The 25,493-nt window shown below is 45.5% G+C and overlaps 1 protein-coding gene across 6 annotated transcripts in view; it reads right to left on the reverse strand.

Annotated features, from left to right (window-relative positions):
* The window catches only part of Dab1 (DAB adaptor protein 1), a 1,131,390-nt gene extending 1,107,517 nt beyond the window's left edge, over positions 1-23,873 (reverse strand). For 3 of the 6 annotated variants that reach the window (XR_005735199.2, XM_078026348.1, XM_040288738.2), the window contains exon 1: positions 23,594-23,872. The gene's annotated coding sequence lies outside the window, so the exon portion shown is untranslated. Of the gene's footprint in view, positions 1-23,593 lie in introns of all 6 variants that reach the window. The other 3 variants (XM_078026349.1, XM_005326018.5, XM_078026347.1) reach the window with 2 other exon arrangements.
* Between the last annotated feature and the right edge of the window lie 1,620 nt (positions 23,874-25,493).

A 25,493-nucleotide genomic window follows, 5' to 3' on the forward strand; every position in this document is an offset into this window, starting at 1 on the left:
TAAAGCTCCAATTACAAATATCCCCAGAAAATGGGTCCTAAATTGCAGAAAAGTGAATTTTCAAGGCATTGATGCCTTCTTGGTTTGCTTGCTTATTAGATACAAGAACTGGGGAGATGGAGGAGTATTTAAAAGCTGGTTTTCAGACCAAAGAATCTAAAGAAATTCTCTTTATTGGTCTGTGAGAAGAGGTGGGGGTGGGGGATTCAGACGGAGATCTGATAAAGGAGATTAAATGGCCTTATACATCTGACAGCAAAGAACAGTCCCCATGGGAATCCCAAATCCTGCTGGTGCTAATAAAGTGCACGATATTACTCCGGTAATATAGTGTACAATATAAGGCGTCCAGATGTGGGGCCAGAGCCACGACCTACATCTTCTGCAAACCAATTTTCTGCTGGGTTGGATGTGTAAAAAAGAATCCAAATACAGACTGTTTTTCTTTGAAAAAAAGAATTGCTTTCCTGGCTTTTTACCTTGGCCTGCCTGTTGCTCCCACCCCCTGGGTTCCCAAAGTGGGAATTGCTTCTAATCCACTCACAGGGGAAGCCCCCACCTCACTGGTCTGTGGGCTATTAGAGGACAATTGGGCTCCTGGTTGGGTTTCTGTGGGGTAAGGGGGAGCAGGCCTGGAATCTGCAATCAGACAAACTCTATTCAAATCCTCCTTCTGCCTTGTGTAAGACGTGCCCTTGAGGATGTCCCTGGGTTCTCTGAACTCAGGTTCCACACCTACCACACAGAAGTACCCTGAATTTCAAAGACAGCTCCTATGAAGTACCTAACACAGGGCTTACCCTGGGGCCGTATTTAGTGAGCAGGAGGAAGTGGTTGCAGCCTTGTCAGGGGGAAGGCAATGACGATTATTCCTAACATGGACGGCAGTGGTGCCTGGTTGACCCATTACAGTACTGAGCATCTCTGGGTATCGGTGTGAGCACTGAAAAAACAGAAACCGCAGTCAATCGCTTCCAAGGCCTGGTGGGCGAGTGGGAAATCCCAGACATGTCCCAGCACTCATTCTGAGCTACTGTGTCCCAGCAACTCAATATCAGTCATCTCATTTGACCCTCACCAAAACCTCAGAAAGTGGAGAAGGCCTGAATTGCTAGTCCTCATTTAGTAGGTTAAAAAGCAAGCAAAACTCAGGCTCAGAGTGATGAAGTGGGTTGGCGACACTTACCCATGAGGAGCAGCCAGGATCAGGCCAGGCCTTTTCACTGCTCATCCTCAGCTCTGCACTGCTCTGGGCCTGTGCACTCTGGCTCTGCCAGCCACTGGAACTCTAGCTCTGGCCACCTCCAACTTCATGGCATCCCCACTGACCACAGTTATTTGTGTCAAAACATGTTGGGGATATCCTCAGGTCCAATTCAGTGTGGCACAAAAGAGATGACCATACCACCGCAGCTCTGCAGACTATGCTAAGAGTACCGACAGCAGCTATGTAATGTCTTTCCTTCAGAGCACACTTTCCAGTTGAAAAAGTATAATCACATATATTATGGCACTAGTTTTTGTTTTATTTTGCTTTGTCTTATTATTTTATGTCCTTTAAATATGGATGCTACTATCCCATTTCCCAGATGATAAAAAAGGAGGCCAGAGAGGCTCACTTTCTTTTTCTTTTGAACTAGGGATTGAACTCAGGGGCACTTAACCACTGAGCCACATCCCCAAGCTTTTTTAAATTTTATCTAGAGGCAGGGTGTCTCTAAATTGCTTAGGACCTTACTAAGTTGCTGAGGGCTGGCTTTGAACTTGCAATCCTCCTGCCTCAGCCTCTGGGGAGTCTGGGATTACAGGCACACGCCACCATGCCTGGCCAAGGTTCACTTTCTCAAAGCCACAAAGTAAGCAAGGTGCAGAAGCCAGGTCTTCTTACTACCTTGCACTCCTCAGACTCCCACAGGTGTGATGTGAATCTACAGGGTGGTCACGGTTTGCTCATCAGAGCAGCTGCCAGGCGATGAGACCATTAAATGTTCAAACCAAATACAACTCACCTCCTTAAAGGCAGCGGGGACTTAGTGTTTGCATGATCAATGTGAGACACTGCCAAATGATTTCCACAGATTACCTTGCATAATCCTTAGGGGCCAGGTTCTGTGATCATCTTTACTTTAACAGATGAGGAAACTGAGGCTTAAAGAGGTGAAATAACTTCCTCTATTCTAACAGCATCTTCCTTTGCTTAGTCTCCGGCACAACCTTCCACCTGTGTCTTCTGGAGGAGCCCAATATTTATGAACAACATTTATTGACCAACACTAAGTGCCAAGTATAGCCCTCAATGCTAGTTTGGTTGGCTCATTTAGTTCTTGAATAACTTTTATGCTCTTTTACAGAGGAGGAAACGGCAGTTCAGAGAGGCTGACCATGCATCCAAGATTGCAGAGACTACTAAAAGCAGATCATTTTCAAATGTGGACAAATCTGAGGAAAGGACTCTCTCCCTTTAACACCTTCACATCTCCTAGGAAAGCTCCGGCACACACCCAGCCGAAGGGAACAAAGAAGAGACGGAGGCAGCAAAGCCTAACTAGCCTCCTGACCATGCTAAGTGCCAGGGCTGCCTGAGGTAGGGAGAAGGGAGGTTGCAAAAGGTTGGACTCACCTAGGAAGGCTGAGAGGAGGAAGGAAACAAGGAGGGCCCTGATGAGCAGAGGATATTTGGGTGGGCAGTGCTTTCTAGGCTGGGAACAGCATGTTTAGAATTAAACTGGGGTCCAGAAACAGATTCAAATAGCAACGAGGAGCCCTGACAGCAGGCACACAGTCGAGGGAGACCTACTTACTAAGGTAGGGATCACACCATGTCCCCAGGGTCCTTGAGCCCCATATCCACAGCACACTGATGTCTCTTTGGCTTCCTCTAGCACGTACCCTAGCAGGTGCCAAAGCTACAATGGAAAAAGTCATTTGAAGTTAAAGGAAAGAAAATAAAACAAGAAAGAAAAGACACCGCATGCAGATCACATGGGGCCTTCTGGAAGGAAGGGTGAGAACAGCTCTGATTTGCCCACAAAGCAAGTTGGCCCCAGATCACCCACTGCCCATCTCTCCCCTTCCCCTCCCCTACCTTCCGCACAGAACAGCAAATGCATGAAAAGCTGGCAAAACACTCCGAGACTGATTTCTGTCAGACAATCCTGCATTCTTATTTCCCCTGCTGACAGCGCTGTCAACAGCAAGCTTTCCCTGTGCGGCTGCAAATTTGGAGATCACATACCTGCTGCAGACAGGGCTCTTCCAAACCAGACCCAGAAAGAGGATTCCCTGCAAGGAGGGTGAGCCTGCAGCCTGGCAGTTTCAGAGAGCTCTGCCCACCACCTGGGAGTCAGTGAGAGCTCAGAGCTTGGTACCTGAGATGAAAGGAGCACGTGGGGCGGACGACATGGCTCCACAGCCCTGTGCAGCGGGGTCAGTTGAACACAAGGATGCGGTAACTGGAGATGGTTCCAGTAATTCAAATAGGAAAACAAGTTGGATGAGATCCAGCAGTGGCCTTGAACTCTTCTGAAACTTGAATACTGATAAGCCATTGTAGGTGGGGACTAGGTACTTGGCAATAAATGTGGAAGAGGTTTTATCAAGTGTAAATTTCTGCACGAACATAGAGGACTGTAATGATTACCTTTGTGCGAGAGGAAGAAAATAGTATCTTTTATGTCTGTTTTGGAAATTAAGTACCCATAATAGCAAGTAAGCTTAGAAGCACACAGTTTCAGAGAGCTGGGAAGACATGTATTGGTTTCCTCATAAGTAAGTACATGGAGACTGCTGCTGGGAATCAGGCCCTGTGTGGAGCTGCAGGGTGCTGAGCAGAACCAGCCCCAAGCCCTCAAGGTTCCTACAGAGTGACAAGTAGAGCCACTGGGGGTGGTGGCACACAGGGATTGGGCATCTCAGTTAGCATGGGGCATCAGATTTTCTACTCAAAGGGAAGTCAGGGCTGAATAGTACAGAAGAGCCATGAGCGTAGCCAGGCAAGGATGGCGAGAATGTGCTAGAAGGGTGATATGCCAAGGCTTGCCTTCCAAAGCACTTCATGTGAGACAGGTGAACACTGAGATTCAGAGAGGTAAGAACCTGCCCGAGATATCCAGGTAGTAAAAGGGACAGCTAAGGATTCATGACTAAGTTTGCTTTTAACCTCTCTGCTCCATTTACTAGGTACTAAACGTGGAATATAATACCTAGAGGGTCAGAAGCTCACCCATGCCCACACAAACAAGGAGTGCCAGGTCTCCCATGAGAACCCAGGGCTTCTGGCTCCTAGAACGCTGCTCAAAGCATCCTTCCAGGCAGACTCGCCCACGGCCCAGCCCCACTGAGACTAGAATCCTGCTTCCTGTTGCTCCTGGATGCTTCCCTGGGCCCCCTCACTCCGGATCTCAGCCTTCAAGACTGATGTCTTCATTTCTTTTTCATTAAGCTGACAAAAAGAATGAGGGCACTCTCCCTTGCTGTGGCCCTCTCACCCTTGACAACCACCTGGGTCGGGAAGCCCCCACACATCCTCGCTTCCAAGCCATCCTCAGAAAGGCCAGCTGGCCTGGGAATAGAGCAGCTCGTGGTTGGGCATTTAATTTTTAAAGAGGGAGCAAAATGGCGAGAAGACTTTAAAAATTGCTCTCAGCTTTGTATGTAATCGCCAGCCAGGCTGGAGGTCACCACCAATCCCCTCATCTCCCGAGACCCGCAGGCTTAGAGGAGCAAGCTGAGTATTTGTTCCTGAAGCCAGAGAAAATTGCAGACCTGACCCTGCTTTCCTGGGCTCAGAAAGAACCCACCTCGACAGCAAAGCCCAAGGCCTTATTGAACGGCAGCCTTTCAGCCAGCCAACCCCCTCTGAAGGCTTGACCACTAACAAAGAACCAATACAAAGGACAAAGTGGCACTCTCTCAGAAAGATTCTCTGTAAGGCCCCCGCATATTGCTCGTGACAGCCTGGGTTCGTAGGAAGACAACTGCTCTAGATAAATGCCTGATCCTCAAAACTCCTGCTTCATCAGAAGCAGACACAAAGCCAAAATGCAGGCACAAAATGAGTATTTACCAAGTCTAGACTGTGCCAAGCTTCTATGGACTGTAGCATTATGATACCAATATTGATTGGCTATCCATCACATCACACAGACTCTCTATTTTACATCTCTAAGCCTCATAACAGCTGTGCGAAGTTGGAATTAAAGTATTCACAGTCATCAGGATGACATAATGGTTAAGATTGTGGACTTCAAAGCCAGATACACCATGTTTGAATTCCACCTATGTCTCTTATTAACTGCGTGACCTTGAGCAAGTTACTTAACCTCTCTCTGTGCCTGTGCATCCTCAGCTTTGCCATGGGTGTTATTATTGTGTCAACTTCACAGAGATATGGTGAGGATTCCATTAGCTCATAAATGTAAATTGCTTGAAATGGGGGTTTGCTTCAGGTGACACAATGACTATTCAGTTCAAGAAAGGGGATCCTGACTGGAAACTCAGAGTTCTAGACTAGTGAGGGTAGGTGGAGTGTAGTCTGCAAAGTTCAAATTGGAGCATGCACATTCCAGATATTTTCTCACTCGATCTTCATATCAGCTGTTGAGAATGGTAGGCATGATTCCACTTTAGAGGAGAGGAAATTCAGATTCAGAGCAACTAAGAAACTTGCCACAGGTCAAAGTACCAGCAAAGTTTGGACTCAGACCCAGGTGTGTCTGACTCTAAACCCACGCTCTTTCCTGGACACAATTTGTTTGTCTTCTTTAAACTCATCTGCACCGATATCTGTCACTCATAGCTTTGGAGGAGCATGAGGTTCAGGAATTATTGGGTCATTCCAATTCAAACCGAAAGCAAATAAAAAGAGGAGAGGCCCGTCAAGATTAAGTAACTCGTCCAGTAGCACGTAGCTTGCAGGATTGAGAGAAAGTGATTGAGGGAAAGACACTGTGTCGGTGGGTCTCAGTGCAGAGCTTAGAGGGCATGGAGCTAGACGGGGCCATGCTTCACTCTGAGCTCATGGGGAACAGCACCCTGATTCTCCAATATGAAGACACATGTCAGCAGCTGAGTATGCTTCCTCAGAGCCTCACTGAGGCTGCCCACCCACTGCCCCCAAGGAGGTCAGGATGGGCTGCTGACGGAATCGGCATGCTGCCTCCCGGCTCCTCCACGAACCATCATTCAACCCATCCTGTGCCCGGAAATGTGCCTGGTACTAAGGAAGAAGAAAACATGACCCTGGAAAATTCAGGTCAGAGGGATAAGGATGCAACCTGAAAATACTGGGAGAGGAGAAGTTCAAGGGCAGTCATGAGGAGGGAGTGGGGGCAGAAAAGGCACTCAGAGCAGGTGAGGTGGGAGTGCAGCTGACTGTGGATTTTCTGATGAGGTAGAGTGATGTGGGAAGGGTGGAGCCCCAGGTAGAGGGAATGGCAAGTAGAAGGGCTCTGCTCCAATGCCACCTCCTCTGAAGCACGGTCCCTAATCATTCATACACACACACACACACACACCAGATTCTGTCTTTGCTCCTACTTTTCTCTTCCCATTTTCTCTGACCTTATCCCTCTGACCTAAGCTATTGGTGGCTTCATGTTATTTATCTTTGGAAAACCCCTCTCTCCCACTAAAAGGTAAGCAGCACCACAGCAGACACTGTTTGCTTCAGTGCTGTACCCCAGTGCCTAGAATGATGCTGCACATAGTAGATGCTCAATAAATATCTGCTGCATAAATTAGTGAGTTGCAGGCAGATATGACTAAAAGTGCTGTATACAGGCATATGTGCTTGCCTTTTTAATGTTAATCAGAGCAGGGAGCACCTCTCTCTTTTATGCATTCTCAGAAATTAAGTATATTGAAATTTAGAGAGGAGGAGGAGAAACAAACTAACATTTATGGAGTATTGAGAGTTCATGTAATTTCAGTCTCCATAACAACTTGATGAGTAGGTATCATTATCCCCCAACTGAAAGGAAAGAAATTCGAGATGCATGTGATTTACTTAGTCTCCCAGCAGGTAAGTGAGGTAGCTAGGTAGGGTCTTTATGAAGGTCAATCCAGTAACTACAGATCCTCCTTCAGAACCCTACAAACCCTGCCCTGCAGGAGCACAGCCTACCTGCAGTGTGAGAAACTGGCAAGACATACTGCTACTTCCAAAGTTCTGCCTTAGTTGGAACTTTTAGTCTTAGTTGGTCTTTTTAGTCTCACTAATCTCCATGATGGTCCCTGTGCAAAGTGTTCATATCCCTTTGAATTGTCATAAGGAAACAGGCTCAGGAACTGTACCAAGGTCTCCTGGATTGTGAAGCGTGCGGGAAAAGAAAAGAATTTAAACCTGGAGTTCACAAAGTCTGACTCCCGAACCTGCAATCTTCTCCCCCCACACACTACTCTGAGCCCTGGACCGTAGGAATTTGAAATCAAAAAAGAAATCTCCATTTTAGCTCCCAGAACACATGACAGATTCTCACCCCAGATTGTTCTCAGCTCAGTATGAAAACATATAACAGAGTATGAATGCCTGAGTGAAAGAAAGACCTAAACTTAAATTATTCCAGAACGGCAAGCTATTGTCAGTGATTGACAACCAGCTCCGACACTCACCAGTGACAGCCACACACAAAGTAAGCCTTCAAAAGAGCTCAGTTTTCTTCAATTAGCAGAGCTGAAATGAAACCACTTAGAAAATTATACTATTGGGCAACTGGTGGGTTTTAAACATAATGAGAAAAATAAGGGCTGGGCCTGATGTTTACCATCAGCTGAGCTAGAGACGCCAGATATGCCAGGACGTGGGACCACACATTTCTCCTGGGACCCACACCCACCTGCCTCATTGCCACAGATTCAACCCTGGGTCCATTCATTCTTTCATTCATTTAGCAAATATTTATTGATTCTCCACTGTCCTCACGTAAAGCTATAACGGGCAGCAGAACAGACACCGTCTGTGCCTCCTGCCACTCCTGCACCAGTCACCAGCACTTGGTGCCTTTGTGATTGGTGATGTCATGGGGAAATGCAGAATGCTCAGAAGCAGAGCAAGAAAAGGGCCCTGCAAAAATGAAATTTCACACTGAGTGAAAAAGTGTCATGTGTGGCAGAAATGCCTCCCAGCAGGCAATGTGCTCAGCCATCAGGAAAAAGACAAGGGTGACCAGGACAGGGAGGGGAGGCAGTTGCAGGAGGAGTGGGCCCTCCTGTCTTTTCCCCCAGCTCTGGAAAGCTGGACCAGCTCCAAGTCACTCATCACCATTTACTCCATAAATCCTGTCCCAGGGTGTCAAAGATGCAGCAGAGACCAAGAGCAAGGCACACCTGGGGAACGGCAAGGGGTTTCCTGGGACCTGCCTCCCTGGGCCGGATTGTGGAGGGCCAGCATGGGAAGGGATTGGGCTTTCATCGAGGCAGTGGGGAGTCACTGGAGACCTGAGGCAGGGGACGTAATACCCAGAGCCTGGGACCATTTTATCCAGCTCCATATTTGTGAGATTCCTAGACACTGGAGGTACAAGGCCTGGAAAAATATACAGAAGAAGACAGAAGATGAGTGTTTATCCAGTGGTGGAGAAGTGCAAGGGAGGGTGGGTTCTCGGAGCTGGATAACAGTGGGATGAAAAGAAGATGGAGATTCAATCCTATTCCTGGCTCTGACTCTCATTAGCTGTGTGATCAGACAAGTCAACCCCTGCCCTACTCATGCCCTGCCTCAGTATCCTCATCTGGGTGATGGGCGGGGAGAACGGGGGAGCTAATTTTAAGATGATAATTAGGTAATTAATATGAAATAATAATCATTATTTCTGAATAACATTACACTGAGCCAAGCATTGAAGGCCCACGAGCACCCTGCGAAGTGGTTTCAATTATCATCCCCACTTCAGTTTCAATGGAAATTAAAATCAGGAGGTGTTAAGGGCCACGTGGAAGGTCAGATATTCAGTAAGTGGCGGAGCTGGGTTTTAAATGCAGCACTCAAGTCCTCCACCACAAAAGCAGCTGATTTCAAGGCCCTTGTAACTTGGCTTCACTTTCTGAGCCCCTGGGCTGGGAGGGCGAAATGGCAAGAAAGCAAAGCTCCCCGGGCGGGAGACAGACACGTGTTCTCGTTTAGATGGGGACCCCTGAATGCTAGTCCTGGTGGCATTACCAATTTAGTTGGCCTCTATGTAGGGGGTGGGTGGAGAGGGAGGAAAGGAGGTGGTGACAACCTTGGTCCCTCTCCTGCCCTTTGAAATCATCCTCTGTCAGTAGAATTCACAAGAGACCCAGGACTGAGATGGTCCTAGCTGGCACAATCATTCATAAGGTAGCATCCTCCCCAGTGACCCTGGCCCCCACCTACCGGGTACCCCAATAAAGGGCTGATTGGGCAACTTTAGCCTTATCTGGCAAATCTGTTAGCCACAGTCTAGATAGAAGCTGCCTCCAGGTCCCCAAGAGGCAGGCCATTCACCATGGACAGGACCCAAAGGGCCCCATCTGAGAGAGAGGGCCCCATCTTGTAGACCACAGATCAGGTCAGGCCCAGAGCCAATGCAAGGCAACACTGCCACAGAAGGGCTGCTCAGACAAGCTGCCCAGGCCACGCGGCAAGATGCAGCCAATTAGAGCTAATTAGCCACCTGTTGAGCAGGAGTTGCTGAAGGCAGAGCCCACAGTTGGGAGGCAGGTGCCTGCCCCTGGCCTGTGATTTGCCCTCCCACCCCCAGGTGACTGTCTCTGCTCTGGCTAATGAGCCGAGGCCAAGGAGGGAGGGCACAGCCTGCAGAGAGAGGTTTTCTCTCTTCTCCTCATAAACTTTTCAGAAAGGTTCCTGAGATCCACGGCTGGATTCTCCCATGAATGCAGCCCCAGGTGCTAAAGGACAGAGGTGCACAGTAACAGCTCATTTAGCAGGGAACAAATGGTCTCCTTTCAGGCCGGGAAATGAAATATTATGCACTCAGACAGGCACTAGGATGCAGGATGGGTGTCAGAAGGAAAGACACAGGGGACTTGCTTGAGCTATCCCATGACTACTTCAAGAGCAAAAAAAAAAAAAAAAAAAAAAAGGAAAAATAAAATCTGAAAGGCAGTTTCCCTCAACCAGCCCAGAAGACAAAATCAAAGTGCTGGTTGGAATAGCATATTGACATCAAGATGATTATTAAGAGTAATAAGAGCTCATGTGTTCAGCCTCTCATTCTAATAGACATAGAAGCTTCACAGTGACTTTAAGCAGCAAGAAAGGCAAGAGGCAGAAACAGCATTTGATAGAGGAGAGTCTCAGGAGGGCCGAGACACAAGCCCAACATCATACGGGCCCAATTCCGATGCCATGTTCACCAAGCCTTCCCACTTCAAATCCACTCTTCACATTAGCACAGCAAATTCAAACTCTGTTCCTTTTACGCTTTCTTTTGAATTCTAATAAACCAAGGCTGAAAAGATCAATAATAACTGGAAATGGAAACCCGGAGAAGTTAAACAAGGCATTCAAGATCACACAGCACAATAGGATGAGGCCCTTGTTCTCTCCTCCTCACCCGCTTCTCCCACCCACTATGCCTGAATTTAGCCCAATACCAAGGAGGATTTCTACAGAAACTAATGACAACACTTTTATGTTGATCCCTTAAAAACAGTACGGGTACATGCCAGCTACTCGCAGGTTTCTTTTCACAAAGTCTTTACTTCTGATAAGGCAGAAATATCAAAGTGGTGGGAGAAATGAGCCCAAAGGGAGATCTCTGCACAGCTCCCTGCACACACAGTAGGGGTTCAATCAATATTTGCTGAATTGAATGTAGTGAAATAAGTGTGAACCCACAGGGAAAAGAGAAGGAGAAGGTATTTTGCAGGTCCGTGGGTCGAAGCACGTCTACTCCGTGTAAGACACTCTGCTGGGAGTTTGGCACCAAGACAACATTTGCCATTTTCCAAGCTGGTTTCTGACATCAGCTCGGAGCTCCCACTGTCTTAACATCATGCTCTTGCAGAGAGAACACAGCAGGCTTCGAGCTTCAGGGACCCCTGGGACAATGTTTGACCTTCACTGGAGTCCCGATGCTATTTCCAGTGTCACCCTCAATGTCACCATTATTTTTCTTTTTAAGGAAAATTTTTAGAGTCAAGAGAGAAGTATGCAAAGAAGGCAGAGCTGTCCCTAAACTCCTGGTGACACCGCGGTTACAGAGACATGGTCAGGCAGCATTCTCTCACATTGCCACTGAGCTACTCTGAAAGGGATTTTGCCTGATAGTGACTTCTGTCAATTTCTATTTTCACTCCTCTTCTCAAGCTTCAAAGTACTTAGAGCAAGTTCCATAGGAGTAGAAAATCTCCCAGATCACCCTTTAGTCTAGAAAATCTTCTACTGATCACGGCTATCTATTGCACACCTGGTAAGCTCAGCATAATCAATAGCATAGCCAACTTGTATTGCTTCCTCTGGGTTCTGTGTGAGCACTTCTTATCATTTTCTTTAGCCTTCTACAACAACTCTATGATGTGTGACTTGTCTGAAGTTATACGAATACAAGTATGGTGGCAGAGCCAGGTTCTATCTTCAGAGCCTGTGTCCTTTACCAGTACCCCATCATTCATTCTTTAGTCCATTTGCACAACCACTATGTCCTGGGCATTGCACTAGCTACTAGGAGATAAAGACAAAGACCATGCACTCAGGAAGCTCCCAGTAATAGAAGCAGTCAACAGACCTAAGGGCATGCTATTCTGTGCTATGGGTAGATAGAAGTGATTGTTGGGTGCTTTCAATGATTCTAGGAGGGACACCTAGTCCAGCCCAAGAGGGAGCAGAGAAGGCTTCTCAGAGGAAATGATGACTCCATCTGGAAGGGTAGGTTGAACTTTGCCAAATGACAATGGCACTTGTGGTGGGAGAAGAGTGCACAGAAGGAACAGGGACACGGAGCCACAGGACAGCATTTGCACATGCAGGGGTCTTCCAAGCAGTTTGAAATAGATGGATCCCAGAGAAGAGAGCCAGAGAGGGAATAGAGAGAATACTGAAAAGGAAGGAGAGAGAAAATAAGGTGGAGGCCAGGAGGGGCTCTTGGCCCTGTTAAGAAGTTTGGTTTTAATCCTGAAGGCCCTGGTGGCCCCTGAGAGTTTGTAAGCAAGTGTGTGATGTTTAACGGGAGTGATTACTGCCATGTTCCACTCTGCTCTCCAAAGGGAAAAAGCAGGACAACAGCACTTCCAACCTCTGTCCTCAAAGGAAAGGGACTGATGTACCTTTGTGGGGTAAAAATCAGGGAAAGAGAACCAAAGTGTGTCGCACTAGTAGATGCGCTTCAGGCTCTCTTCAGCACCATGCCAGCACCATTTTTGTGCTTTCTTATTACTTTGGCCTGGGAACCAGAGTGATCACAGAACACTCTGGGGACACTTGCATGAAGTTTGGGAGAGTGGAGTAAAAGACAGCAGACTTGTTTCAGATGCATAGAGAGTAACTTTTCTGGAGACACTCAGGTGAGGAACTTCTTATCTGTACCTAGCTATAATGTGTCTACACTAACAATCCCATTGGTATGGTTGAGCATCTTCCCTGTATCCCAGGCTTGGCTCCCAGACTCCTCCTGGAGTGCCGTAGGCTATCCAATGCCCCTTAATAACCCTTTCAGCTTCGGTGATGTCACCAGCATCTCAGAACCTAAATGAAACATCAGAGCAGCTCACGTCCTTCTCTCATGTCCTTCTCTCCCTGACCTCAGAAGACCCTCCTTCATTGCTCTCCCATGGAAGAAGCCACTGAGCCAGCTGTTTTCCTGCAGGGGAAGGGGACACCTGCAGATGTCAGTTTGGACCAACTTAGAATGTTCAAGAAGCCTGATGTAGCTGTACAACCTAAATGCTTCACCAAGTTCTAACAGAAATAACACCCACATTTTCATCTCTGTCTAATCTGTGTTCATCTCACATTAGATTTTTTTCTTGGAGGGTGTAAGGGCATGTTTAAGTATCGTCCCTGGAATCCTCTCTCCCTCTGAAGAATAAAATCACATTTCTGCTTTGGAAACAGAGAGACAAGTTGTAATCATCCATTTGACTGGAAAACACCCAACTCCAGAGTCAGTGTGGGGTAAGGAGATGATGCTTTTGTGTTAATCAGGGAGGCAATGGGAGTCCATAGAGTGCAGAAACTTCAGCTAAAAGATGCAATCTGCTGATTACCGGGAGATCCTTTTTGCAAAAAAAAAATGGTCATAATCTCAAACCTTCAGCTCACTCATATTATTTGCAGGGGGCTGATTTCCCTTTAACTCTCACAGAGTTGTTCCAAAACACCTGCTTCCAAAGCACATGTTCTCCACACCTGAACCTCTTCAAGCTGAAAATGAGCTATGAATAAATACTAAGAATAACTAACCTTGAGTGAGGCAATAAAGGACTTGACAGGACATGAACTAAATTGCAGAAAAATTAACTAAGAGGTCCAAATGTCCCTGAACCTCATGTCACCAGCAAGCTCAATTTCTTCCTGTATTTTCCATCACTAAAACAGGAAGAGAAAGATTTCAAATACAATTTTCTTTGTTGCGTAACTACTTTACACTCCACACAACAGCAGAGAGGAGGCACAAAAGAAGTGGGTGACTTCTGCCTCACACGCAAGTGTTGGCAAGCTCACAACTGAGTCAAGGATGCCGGGAGTTACCAGAATAGGTGTGGCAGGGACTTCCCAACCTGTCTACCAATTTACATTCTCCTGTTCTCCTAAAAATAGAATCCCAATTCTGGCACATATCCACTCAGAACAAAAACAATATTCCCTAGTCTCCCTTCTGTTAAGAATGACGATGAAAAGCTAAGTTGTGGGTGCAACTTCTGGCTGTGTGCTAAAAGAAATGGAAGGTCCTCTTTTGACTTCTTTCCTCTCTTCCCAGCATCTAGCCAGAATGAGGGCATGGTGATGTAGCACTGTGGATCATGAGAGCAACATCCTAGGGATGAAGAGCCAGCTAGCCAGGGGGCAGGAGCCTACATGACTTCATGGCTTAGAGCTTCCCTCTGCACCCACACTTTTACAAGATGGAGAAACAGATTTCTACCATCATAAAGATACTTTTAAGCCACTTTATTTGGGGTCTTGATTATGAGCCATTGAACCTACATGCTATTTCGTTGAGAGAGCATGTCACCAGTTCACTTACCCAGCAATCCTTTAGCAGCCAAAGTTATATTTTCACTGGAAGCTGACGTTCTTTATTCAGAGACATAACATACAGGACAAGGCTTGGTAGTAACTGACTCTTACTATATCCATACTACCAATGAGTGTAGTTCCTGATATGTAGTCTACAGTCAGTCCAAAGATAGAAAGGGAAGAAGATTGATTTTAAAGGCAAAAAAACTAATGATACCAAGACATGATAGTACAACCTGACAGTGAGGAAAGAGTCTGCAAAAAACAAATATATAAAGAATAGGTGTTAAAATGTTAAATCCATACAAAAAGATATGAGAATTTTGACATCATACATCCACATATCTGGAGCTACTTATATATAGGGCAAATAATCTTGTATCCCTCAATAGCTTTAAACATATCAAGTCTGGCTCAGCATAACAATTGATGATCACAATGGTATTTCTGAAGCACACTCCATTTTAAAAAGCATGGAAGTATGTAATTCACTTATAAATATTTCCAGAACATTAGTCATCTTGAAACTTTGCTTATTTGAAACATCTCAGTCCGTGTGATGCCATATGCACAAATTATTTTACATGATTCATTGCTAAATGAAACCTACTTGGGTATCATACATGTAGTTAGTATTACAAACACATATTTGAACACATATTTGGTACTTATACTTTTTCACCTTGCCCAGATGAAAGGTCCCAAAGATGAATCACACACCCAGATGTGAGAGTCTAGTCATCACTGCCATATAGTGATTTCTGTTATGGTTTGGACACAAATAAAGAGATATTCTAACACTTGATCAAACCTCTAGAGAAGGAAAATTATATGCAACATAGATGAAAGAACAATAAATCACTGTAACATAAAATGAGCCCCTACAAAATGATAAGAAAAAAGACAAACCACCCAAAAGAAAAATGGGCATAGGCAATGAATTAGCTGTGAACTGAGAAGCAAATCCAAATCTTCTCACAATAAATATGAGAAGAAGCTCCTGCTTGGCAGGCATCAACAAGTACAAAATAAAACAGAAATAGGATCGTGCTCCTTAACTATCAGGTTAACAAAAGTAAAAGGGATTGATAATATGTGCTGCCAGCAAGGATATAGGGAAGAGCTACTTCATACCTGGTGATGGGAATGCGAATTAGTTCATTCTCTTTGGAAAGCAACATGGCACTATCTACTGAAACTGACCCCTATCCTTCAGCTCAGAAATGGTACTTTTGGGAATCAACCCATAAAAACCAAATTATCAATGGAAATAATAAATGCCTAAGGATGCCTATTTCAGCATTGTTTATGAAAATTAATGAACAAAAGAAAATTCCTATCAGTAGGGAAGTGGTTGAAAATACTGTGGACTTAGTCATTTCATTGAAAGTTATTCAAACATTGGAAAGAGTGTTGTCCCTCCAGTTGACTCAGAGAGGACTGGGAGAGAGCAGGAATAGTTTCCCACAGTGTTTTAAGTGAGAAAGCAACATGGAAGGAATGTATATATGTTCTCATTTTTTAAATCAATTTCAAAAAAATCTTGTGTATATTTATGTGTGTCTGTACATATATGTATGTATGTGTAAATGATAACAGGAGATGAGAAGATATAGAAAGCATCTAGATTAGTTTGAAAACAAATGAAAAGCTATATTAAAGAATAAGATGTCCAGCCAGGAGTGGTAGAGCACGCTCATAATCCCAGAGACTCAGGAGGCTAAGGCAGAAGGATCGTGAGTTCAAAGCCAGCCTCACACTGAGTAACTCAGTGAGACCTTGTCTCTAAATAAAATACAAAATAGGGCTGGGGATTGGCTCAGTGGTCGAGTGCCCCTGATTTCAATTTGTGGTACCAAAAAAAAAAGAAAAAGAAAAAGAAAAAAGAAAGAAAGAAAGAAAGAATAAAATGTCTAGGATAAAAGAAAAATAGACTGTATAATAAGGTGAAGTATATAAAATTATATCTACCTGCATATGCTGGTATGTGTGTGTGTGTATAAAATGTGTATATACATACATACGAAAGGATATATGCATATTACATAGATATGTGTGTGTATATGTATATCTCCTTTCATTGGGTAAATATATGTTATTATCATGGCTATAAGCATATTGTCATTACAAATACAATATGTGTGTTTACAGACATATACACATAATAATAATAATAATAATATATTATATATGCAACTAGAAGAATGGTCATCAAATGATGTATAACACAAAGAACTAGAATTTCAAGTGATTTATACTAACACTATATTTTTTCTATACACTTGTGGGTTTTGCAACTAATGTGCATTATTTATATAATTTTTTAAAATTAACCAAGTGATAAAAGCAACCAGCTTCAGTGCTGGTCAATACTGAGTGGAGTCAACTAAAAATACTTGATGGAGACCAGATCTCAGCTTTGAGAGACAATTGGATTTAGAGGAGATTTGAAAAGGGAGGGTGTTCCAGACAGGAAAAGCTGCATAAGTAAAAGTATGGATGTAGGAATAAATATGGGGATTAACCCTGAGACAGTCCGCCTCATCTGGAGCAGAAGATAAAAGAGTAGCAGCAAATCGCTGAAGTCCCATTACCATAGCAAACCTCATCAGAGAGAAAGTAGAAATGGTCACTGTAACACATGTACAAAAATGTGATTTTTTAGACTTCACATTAACAAATGAAAAAACAGCTTGATTTTTTTCAAGTTCTACAAATTGACAAATATTTTGAGCGCTTAGGACTCTGTCCATGGTGACACCATGTGCTGCACTCAGATGTAAACTTCGGTTTGGTAACATTTTCATTTTAAACCCTCCTCCTGTCAGTTTCCAACTTGGCTGTAAATATTTGCTCGGAGGAAAATGTCACGAAAGATCTAAGCTCACGCTTCTGGAAAAAAAAAAATTGGTCATTTTGAAACAAGAAGAATCCATATTCTGCATGCTAACTAAACAAGAAGTCTCAAGACCAAGGGCTCAGAGCTCATTTCAGAAAAAAAAATCATTTTTATTTATTAAAAGCCTATGAATACAAATGAATTCTTTATTTGGTATTCATTCTTGTTTAATTCCGTCTGCCCCCTTTGAGATAGGAACAACATGTGCTTTGCCAGATAAATTAAAAGCTTGTCTGATGTCACCGGGTCTCCTCCTCTGCAATATGGCTGCTTTATAAATCCCAGGTGAACACCTATTAATGCACTATCACCCACAAGGAAAGAGTCCAAATGTCACGAAGAAATGGTCATTTCCTTGTCCAAGTCAACCAGGTCACACAGTGACCCAAGAGGGTTTATTTCTACCTGAGAAACACTTTCGTCTCTTTCACAAGATACTTTTGCTCTAGGTGGAGATTAGAATCACAGGGCCCCAATTTGCCTATTTCCATCACCATATGAAGGACATGACAAATAATTATCATTCCAATTCCAGGGAACTGAAAGAGAGATCAGCACATCAGGTAGCCCTTTACACACCTAAGAGTGCAATAGAAGAAACATTCAGTTCACTGAAATGCAAATGAGAAATGTCTTTTTAGACAATGGTCCTTCTGAGTACTGGGTTAATAATGATAAAAACTACAAGAAATTTTTCATGATTTCATGCTTTGATAGATGTTAAGAACACCAACAAAGATCAGTGAAAAAGAGAGACTGGAGATGGAAAATGAGAACGGATGTTGACACCAGACACACGAGGTCCTAAGCCCAGCTCCACTCACTGGGCATGTGATTCCCAGCCTCATTTAACCTCATGGAGCCCTGGTTTCCTTAAATGGAAATTGGGGATTGCTTGGAGAGTAATGGGATAACATGAAAAGTACCCATAATCACAGGGGGAACACTCAATAAATGCTGAGCACTGTACTAGGTGAGAATAAGGTGAGGATCGTAACACTATTCCTGATACTGCTAGATAAAAATAGAGAATGCACTAGTGGAGTGTGCAATACAATAAGAGGGAGCCAAATTTGCATTACCCTACCCAGAAGGCAGATGCTGTCAAAGCCAAACTCTGGAGGCTTCCAGTACCTACTGCATTGCTGGCAAAGTATCCCAACATACCCACAGAATCACAAACAATGTCCGCAACTCCTGCCAAAGTCTTGAGCCTCACTTTCTGTCCATGGTTCCAAGTTAAAGTAGACCCCAGACACGTAGATGAGCAGGACTCAGGGACAGATGGATCCCTTATACAATGGTCCCAGGAAATGTGTGGGCCCTTCCAGTGCTGTTGTCCCCAGACCTGAGTGGCAGCAAAGCTTACCCTCTCCAGAAAGAAGCCCTACCAGTCAGCACCTCCATCGACACCATGAAGTCACTATACTCAAGTGAAGACTGACAGTGACCTAGTCCTTCCTACTCTCAGTCTTGAATGTAAGAAGAAAGCATGAGCCCTGGACCCCAAGACCTGGGTTCAACCCCTTCTACTTCCTCCTGTCTCTAGGGAATTAGCCAAAAGCATGTTAATGTCTCACTGTGCCTCCTTTCTCATATGTGAAAAGATGGTGGCACCTAGTTGGAAGAGCCCCTGGGAAGGCATGGGCTAAGGGCTCTAAGAACGCGTGTTCTCTGAGCAAATAATGGGCATATAAAGCGGAGTTAGAAGACCTGCCTCTGGGTGCCCACAGACCCACTTAAAGAGTACAATGGGCAGAGAAGAGGCTATAAAATGAAGGAGATTTGGGTGTCAATCCAGACCCTACGGTCTTTTCCCTTTCTGACCTGGCCAATGTATATAACCTCTTGGAACCTAGTTTTCTTTATCTATAAAATAGGGGTTAAACACAATCACATAGGACTATGGTAAAGATTATTGACATTATTTATTTCATGTAATTTAAAAAATAAACTCAACTAATATTGGTATTCTTATTCTTTAAAAATTAGCCATAAGAGTCTCAGTGTTCATGTACTCTATAGCTATTGGACACCTCCTGCATAGATAGTGCTATTAGCCAGGAAGGGGATACACATGCATATGTATTTCATGGTCTCTGCATATAAACCAGTTAGAAAAATATGAAATTAAGGCCAAGGGGCAACGCAAATGTTTAATAACACATGCAATAAGCACAGAGGGAGGTCCTTAAGTGGTAGTGGAACAATTATTACTTTTTACTTTAAACATTTCTATACCACTTGAATCTTTAAAAGCTTATGCTATTTTTGTAAACCAAATATCAGAGTAAGAGAAAACAAGAAACAAGTGAGAAAGATGTTGAGCGTGTTGGTCATCCTTTAGACACCCTAAATAAATGTGCTCCTGAAACATCAGTCATACATCTTTATGCTGGGATGGACACATAATAACCTGGGGTGCACTAGGGAAATGAACCATCCCTTCCTATGAAGGACTGTCCAGTCTGTCAAGAGAGAAAGGCACATGGAGACGTACAACATAGACTTTAGGTGAGGTGTGTAAGGAGTACTGAGGGAGTGTGAACTTCCCAAGGGACAGGCCTGTGAGTGGGTGTCACTTGAGAGATAGATCCTGAGAGATGAGCAGCACTCACCAGACCAAGTATGGGAATGTACATTCCAGACAGGTAAAAGCAGCTTGCCCGGGTGCAAAGGCCAATGTGGGATGCAAATAGAATGTGAATGTGTGTGTGAGCATACAGTTGTGAGTGGAGAGGGCATGTGATGTTGTTTGTGTGTATATGTATATGTTGTGAGTCTGTGTAAGTGTGTGGCTGTAGTGTGTATGTGTCTGTGAGGCTGTGTGATGCTGTTTCTTTCTACATGAGGTTATATATATTTATGGCTGTGTGTGTAGGCAAGTATAATATGAAGGCATGTGATGCTAGGACGAATAGAGTGTGTGTATGTGTGTGAAGGTTTGTGAGGCTGTGTGAATGCATGTGAGGGTTTCTGTGTTGAAGCATGTGTATATATGTGTGTCAGTATGTGTAGTGTACACTTATTTGGGTGTCAGGGCATGTGCAATGTTACATATGTATGTGTGTGATGCTGTGCATAATGTGATATTTGGGCATGTTTGTGTGTGTGGGTATGAATGCAGTGTGCATACAGGTGTGATGTTGTGTGAATGTGTGTGATGGTGTCTGTGTTTATGTATATGTATATATGTGTGCAAGTGTGTTTAGTGTGTATATTTGTGTGCCAGGGCATGTATAATATTGCATATGTGTGCATGATGCTTGCTATAAGTGTGGTATCTGGGCATGCTTGTGTGGGCTTGAGTATGGGTATGAATATAGTGTGTGTATGTGTGAGAATGTTTATGATGTTTATGCAGAGTGTAGCATGCATGCATGTGTGAGTTGGGCACATTAGAAGGAGCAGGAGGCCAGACAGTAGAAGGCCTTGATGTCTGTGGTCAGGAATTTGAATAATGTGCTTTAGGCAATAGGGATCCCTTTATGTTTTTGATCTGGGAAGAAACAGGATCAAAGCTATGTTTTAGAAAGATCATGTCACAGCTATGGAAGGGCCCATCTTGAGGGGTTAGAGATGAGCTGAACAGCTCAGAGGACAGTTCAAAAAGGGCTGGAGAGGAGAAAATGACTTGGAATCATTTTTTTCCACCATTTCCAAGTTTGGGGTGGCACGTATCCTTCACATACACACTCAAATTAAATAAATAATAGAGTTTTTAAAAAGTTGTCCATTCTGTGGAAGAAATATCTACAATCAAAGAAGTAGTTCCTCCAAAACCATTCAGATACCCAGCCTGTCCAAACACAGCACCCCAACCTGACCCAAGCAACAGTGTACACTCCAACCACAAAGCAAATGGAGCCCCTCCCAGCTCCACCACACCCACTGGAGACTCCACTCAAGGAAGAAATGAGAAATGGAGTTAAAGGCTTTCTGGGATGTAATTCTTATGGAGTGATTGTCTGATTATATCAAAGATGATTTCCAGGCAGCAGGTCTGTCTGGGATGAGTCTTGTGCAGTTTGAGGTTTTCCTTGGCATTTTTCCCAAGTCACATGATGAAGAGCCCTGGCTTCATGTGAGCCCGTTCTCTCCCTCTTGGTTCTGGAATTCTTATCTCAGTTTTCTCTCCCATTCCTGTGTCTTGCCCTCCCCCTCCCCTCACCTCCCCTCCCTCTTTTCCACTATCCGGTTGTATTTGAAGTCTTAAGCTCTCTCTGGCTCTCTAAAAGCTCTCTTAGCACAGGACTTTTACCCCCACCTTTCTTCTTTCCCTGTATCCCTTCCCATCACAGAGAAAAATACTCAGTTTCAGAAAAAGCAAGGCCTTCGCTCGTGCAAGTCTGACCAACAAATGTGGTTGCTGTGAGGGAACTGGCTGAGTCCAGCTTCAAGAGAAAAAAAAATCTTGGCTAAGAGCAAGGGCTGAATGGTGACCCTTCCTTCTGAAGACGTCAGGAGGAGCCTATGGCTAGCAGTTGTCCCTGGACACCAGTATCACTAGGCAGTCTTCCAGTTGGGCAATTCCTATTTGCTAACAAGCCCCAGCCAGCCCCCACCCCTCTCCACTGGGAGTGAGGTGGCACTGATGCTGTCACATTGCGCTGCTCAGCTACTCCTCTGGCTCAGCTCAGAAAAGAGGAAAAAAAAAAGCCATAAAATTCAGAACCAGCTAATGGCAGCACTGCGGGGGATTTCAGAGACCACCTGATCCTCCACCCCAGTTACTGTGGAGAGTCTGGGGCCCCAAGCTAAATGACACAGAGATATATTATTAGAAACCCCAGACCTAAGACCTGTTGCAAAAATCGCTCTGTCCTAGGAACACCTCTAGGTTTTTTGCCTTAGACTGGAAACCTACCATCTAGGGTCCAAATGTATAAACGGATAAGAAAAGCTTAAATTAGAGAGACAGAAAGGGATTAAAATGCACATGGTGTGTGAAATCCACTGCATGATCCCTGCAACAAGGATTTAAGCAGGGAAGTCTGTTGAAGATGGGGCTGCAGTGGTGGAGGGCTCTAAGCTGGGAAGACCTTTTTAATATGGCTGTATTGTAATACTGCAGTGCCAAACCCCGCCAGTGATTCCAAAAAGAAAAGGACGCCCAGCTCCACAGCAGAACTTCTCAGCCCTGAAAACAGACTCTCTCCTCCTTTGCACCCATTTACGAACCGCTGGTTTCAACACAATCAGGGAAATGTGTGCTCTCAGAAGGCACTGTATGGGAACCTCTATCTGCAACAACGCGGTTCTTCCTGCTTTCCATCGGAACTCAGCCTCCCAAGGCAGCAGCAAAGCCACTGAGGGGCTAGGCGATTTACAGAGAGCCTCAGGGAGACAGCCTCAGGGAGACAGCAGGAGGGAGCCTGGCAAGCGCAAGCGAGGGGACACACCTTTCTGAGCTCTTGGAAACATGCTGCCTGCAAAGTCCACCCAGACTGCGCCACCAAGGGTTAATTTTCTTGGCAAAAACTGATACAGTACACACACACACACACACACACACACACACTACTCCACCCCCACGCCACCACCACCACACATTTGGATCTTTTTAATCTTAAATTCCCAGAAATTCCCCGGTCAGCCCTATCTTTTAGGAACAGCCCCTCCACCTGGGCTGGATTCCCACCTCATCACCAGTGAAAGCTCAGAGATCCAGGCATAATTATTTTTCTACAAGGTTATGCCTAATTGGCCACTAACCTAATTGATTAATCATCTCATTTTTCAAAGCAGCATCAAAAAGCCAAGGTGGTGGGGTTTGGGGGGGGGAGGGAAAACAGGAGTCCAAAAAGCCCAAGGGGTAAAATTACAGAGCCGAGCTGGGGAGAAGACGTCAGGCTAGCTTGCCTGGATTCTGGAAACAGAAGTGGACAGAAACGAAAAGAAAACGCAGAATGTGCGGGGAAATGCGCAAGACCACAGGACTGAGCCAGGAGCCTCCACACTGGCCAGCCAGCCCGAGTCCAGCCGTCTCCGACACGGATGAAGTTGTTTCCCCCGAGAGGCGAAGGGTTAAACCACCGTGTCAACCCAGCTTCTTCGGATGGGGTTGAGGGGAGCAAAAAGCACTTGTCCCGGTCTCGGGCGACTCCGCGTGGGGCCCTCGGGGGTCGTCCTGGCGCTCTGGCCACAACTTGCGCGGCTCCGCGCGGCAGCCCTCGCCTGTGCCTTTGCGCGCTACCCAAAACTTTGCGCACACTGCAGCCGCTGCCTGCCCGCTTTTCTCGGCGAGAGGCGCGCCACCAAGTGCCGCTGGCAACCCTTCCTCAGCCACCGCTGCCGGCTTCGGGCTCCACACTTTTCCCCGCTGCCTCCAATTTCCACGCAGAGGACTCCCTCACGGTTACGGGAGCGCGGCGCCCTCCCCGCAGTGGGCATTGCGGGGTAGCGTTGTAGACCACCACCCAGCCAGGTCCCGGCAGCGCCCACCAGACGGATGGGCGCCTATGGCTGCCCCTTCCCAGGCGCGCCCACCCCGAGCCTCCCACGCCGCTGAGGGCGGGCGCAACACCTTCTCCTACCTTCCAGCCGCCGAAGACCACACTCTCCGCTCAGCCCTCTCGACTCATCCTCTGGCTGCAGAAGAGGGTTAGTGGGCTCTGCTTTTGTTCCCTGGGGCTGGAAGGTCCGTGTGGGGCCAGGGCACGCTGGGGATGCCGCGGAGCTGGGTATCCCAGAGAGAGGATGCTCACTCCCAGCAGCTCCGCTGGCAGCGGTAGTGGAGGTGGCGGCGGCAGCGGCAGCGGTAGCAGTAGCAGCAACAGCAGCAGTAGCAGCAGTAGAGATAGTGCCGGTTCTCTGCAGGCCACATCTTTCATACCTTATACATCACTACCGCATATCCCCGAATAGGGGAGCCCCTCAGCATTTCGCCACCTAGCGCAGGATGAGGGCGCCAGCAGCAGCGGCTTGGCCTGATCAGGTCAGAATGTTGAGCTCAGTGTGAGGGGGAATGACCTCAGCACCCCCTGGCAGGCTCCCTCCCAGTCAGACAGAGCAAAACCTACAACTTGCAACTATTCTGCAGAGATTACCTTCTGCTGTTCTCAGTGTGGGCTTCCCTGGAAGACCTGGGCTTCAGGACAAGCAATAGTGATTTACTAGGGGAAGTCCTCTACCAGCTCCCTGTTGGGTCTTGGCATACAAGTGCTTTAACATAGCCTCCTCCTCCTTGGGAGTCTTCACACACGTAAGATTTTGCAGCAGAAGACACACCCTCCTGCATATACATAGACCCCTGAGACACATCTCTGCACGGCCCTAAAATCAAGAGAGTGGGCCCTGGAGCAAGCAGTCCAGCTGCATGACCTTAGCAAATTGCCCAATGATTAAGCCTTCATTTCTTCCTCTACAAAATGGGAATCAAATGGTTCCTGTCATAGGATTGCTGTGAGAATCAAATGAGATGAGCACAGATCTTGACACCTGGTGATAGCAAATGACAAGTCTTTTCTTCTTCATCTAATGCCCATCCCTTCCTGAGATAATTATATATCAGTAACAACTCTCCCATTCTGTAAATATTTATTTTGTGATTACTGTGTGCCAACCTCTATTTTATGGAGTAGGGTAGAGCTTTCAAACAGACTAGTAATTCTTATTTTCCTGGAACTTACTCTAGAAGAAGACACAGAATGTAAACAAGTAAATCAGCAAGAAACTATTGGAGAGTAATAATCACTATTGACCAAAATTTAAGTAGATGGTGACACATAATAGGACATGACTGGGGTAGGACATCAGGGTGGATGACTGGAGAGGGACCCTCTGAGGACATGACAGTTAACGCAAGTCATGTAAGATAAGGAGCTGATCATCAAAGATGAAGGGAACAGCAGGTGCAAAGGCCCTGACCCAGGAAGGAGTTGAATGCATTTGAGAAGCAGAAGGACATACATGTGGCTAGGATGTAGCAAGAGTGATGGGATGGGTTAGTGGTATGAGAGGAAGGAGGATAGTCCTTCTGAGAGGGAGGCTAGTCTTGTGAGAGGAAATCAGGCAATTAGACTAGATTCTGAGTTTGGAGTTAGTGGTGGAGACAGTGTGGTTTTCCTTGATAAAATCTCACTCCAGTTGCTACACAGAGAATGGGTTGGAGGACATGAGAGTGGAAACAAAGGAACCAATCAGAGGCTCCTGAAGCGCTCAATGAAAGTCCTTTTTATCCCCTGGCCTCCACAACCACAAAGCACGGTGACCTACCCTCTTCTACTAGGCCTGCAGTGGGGAATATCCATCCACTTGACAACCCTAGGGAGCCTAGTGTAAGCCACTCCCCCAACTCTCCACCGATCCTTTTTCTTAACCAGAAAATATAAATGATACTCTTTCTTCTCATAAAAATTATTTGTGATGGGGAAATCAGACCAGGAAGACACCCAGGGTACTAACTGATTGTTAATTTCATCATCACCATCTGCA

Source organism: Ictidomys tridecemlineatus, chromosome 11, assembly GCF_052094955.1.
Source record: "Ictidomys tridecemlineatus isolate mIctTri1 chromosome 11, mIctTri1.hap1, whole genome shotgun sequence".
Lineage (NCBI taxonomy): Eukaryota > Metazoa > Chordata > Mammalia > Rodentia > Sciuridae > Ictidomys > Ictidomys tridecemlineatus.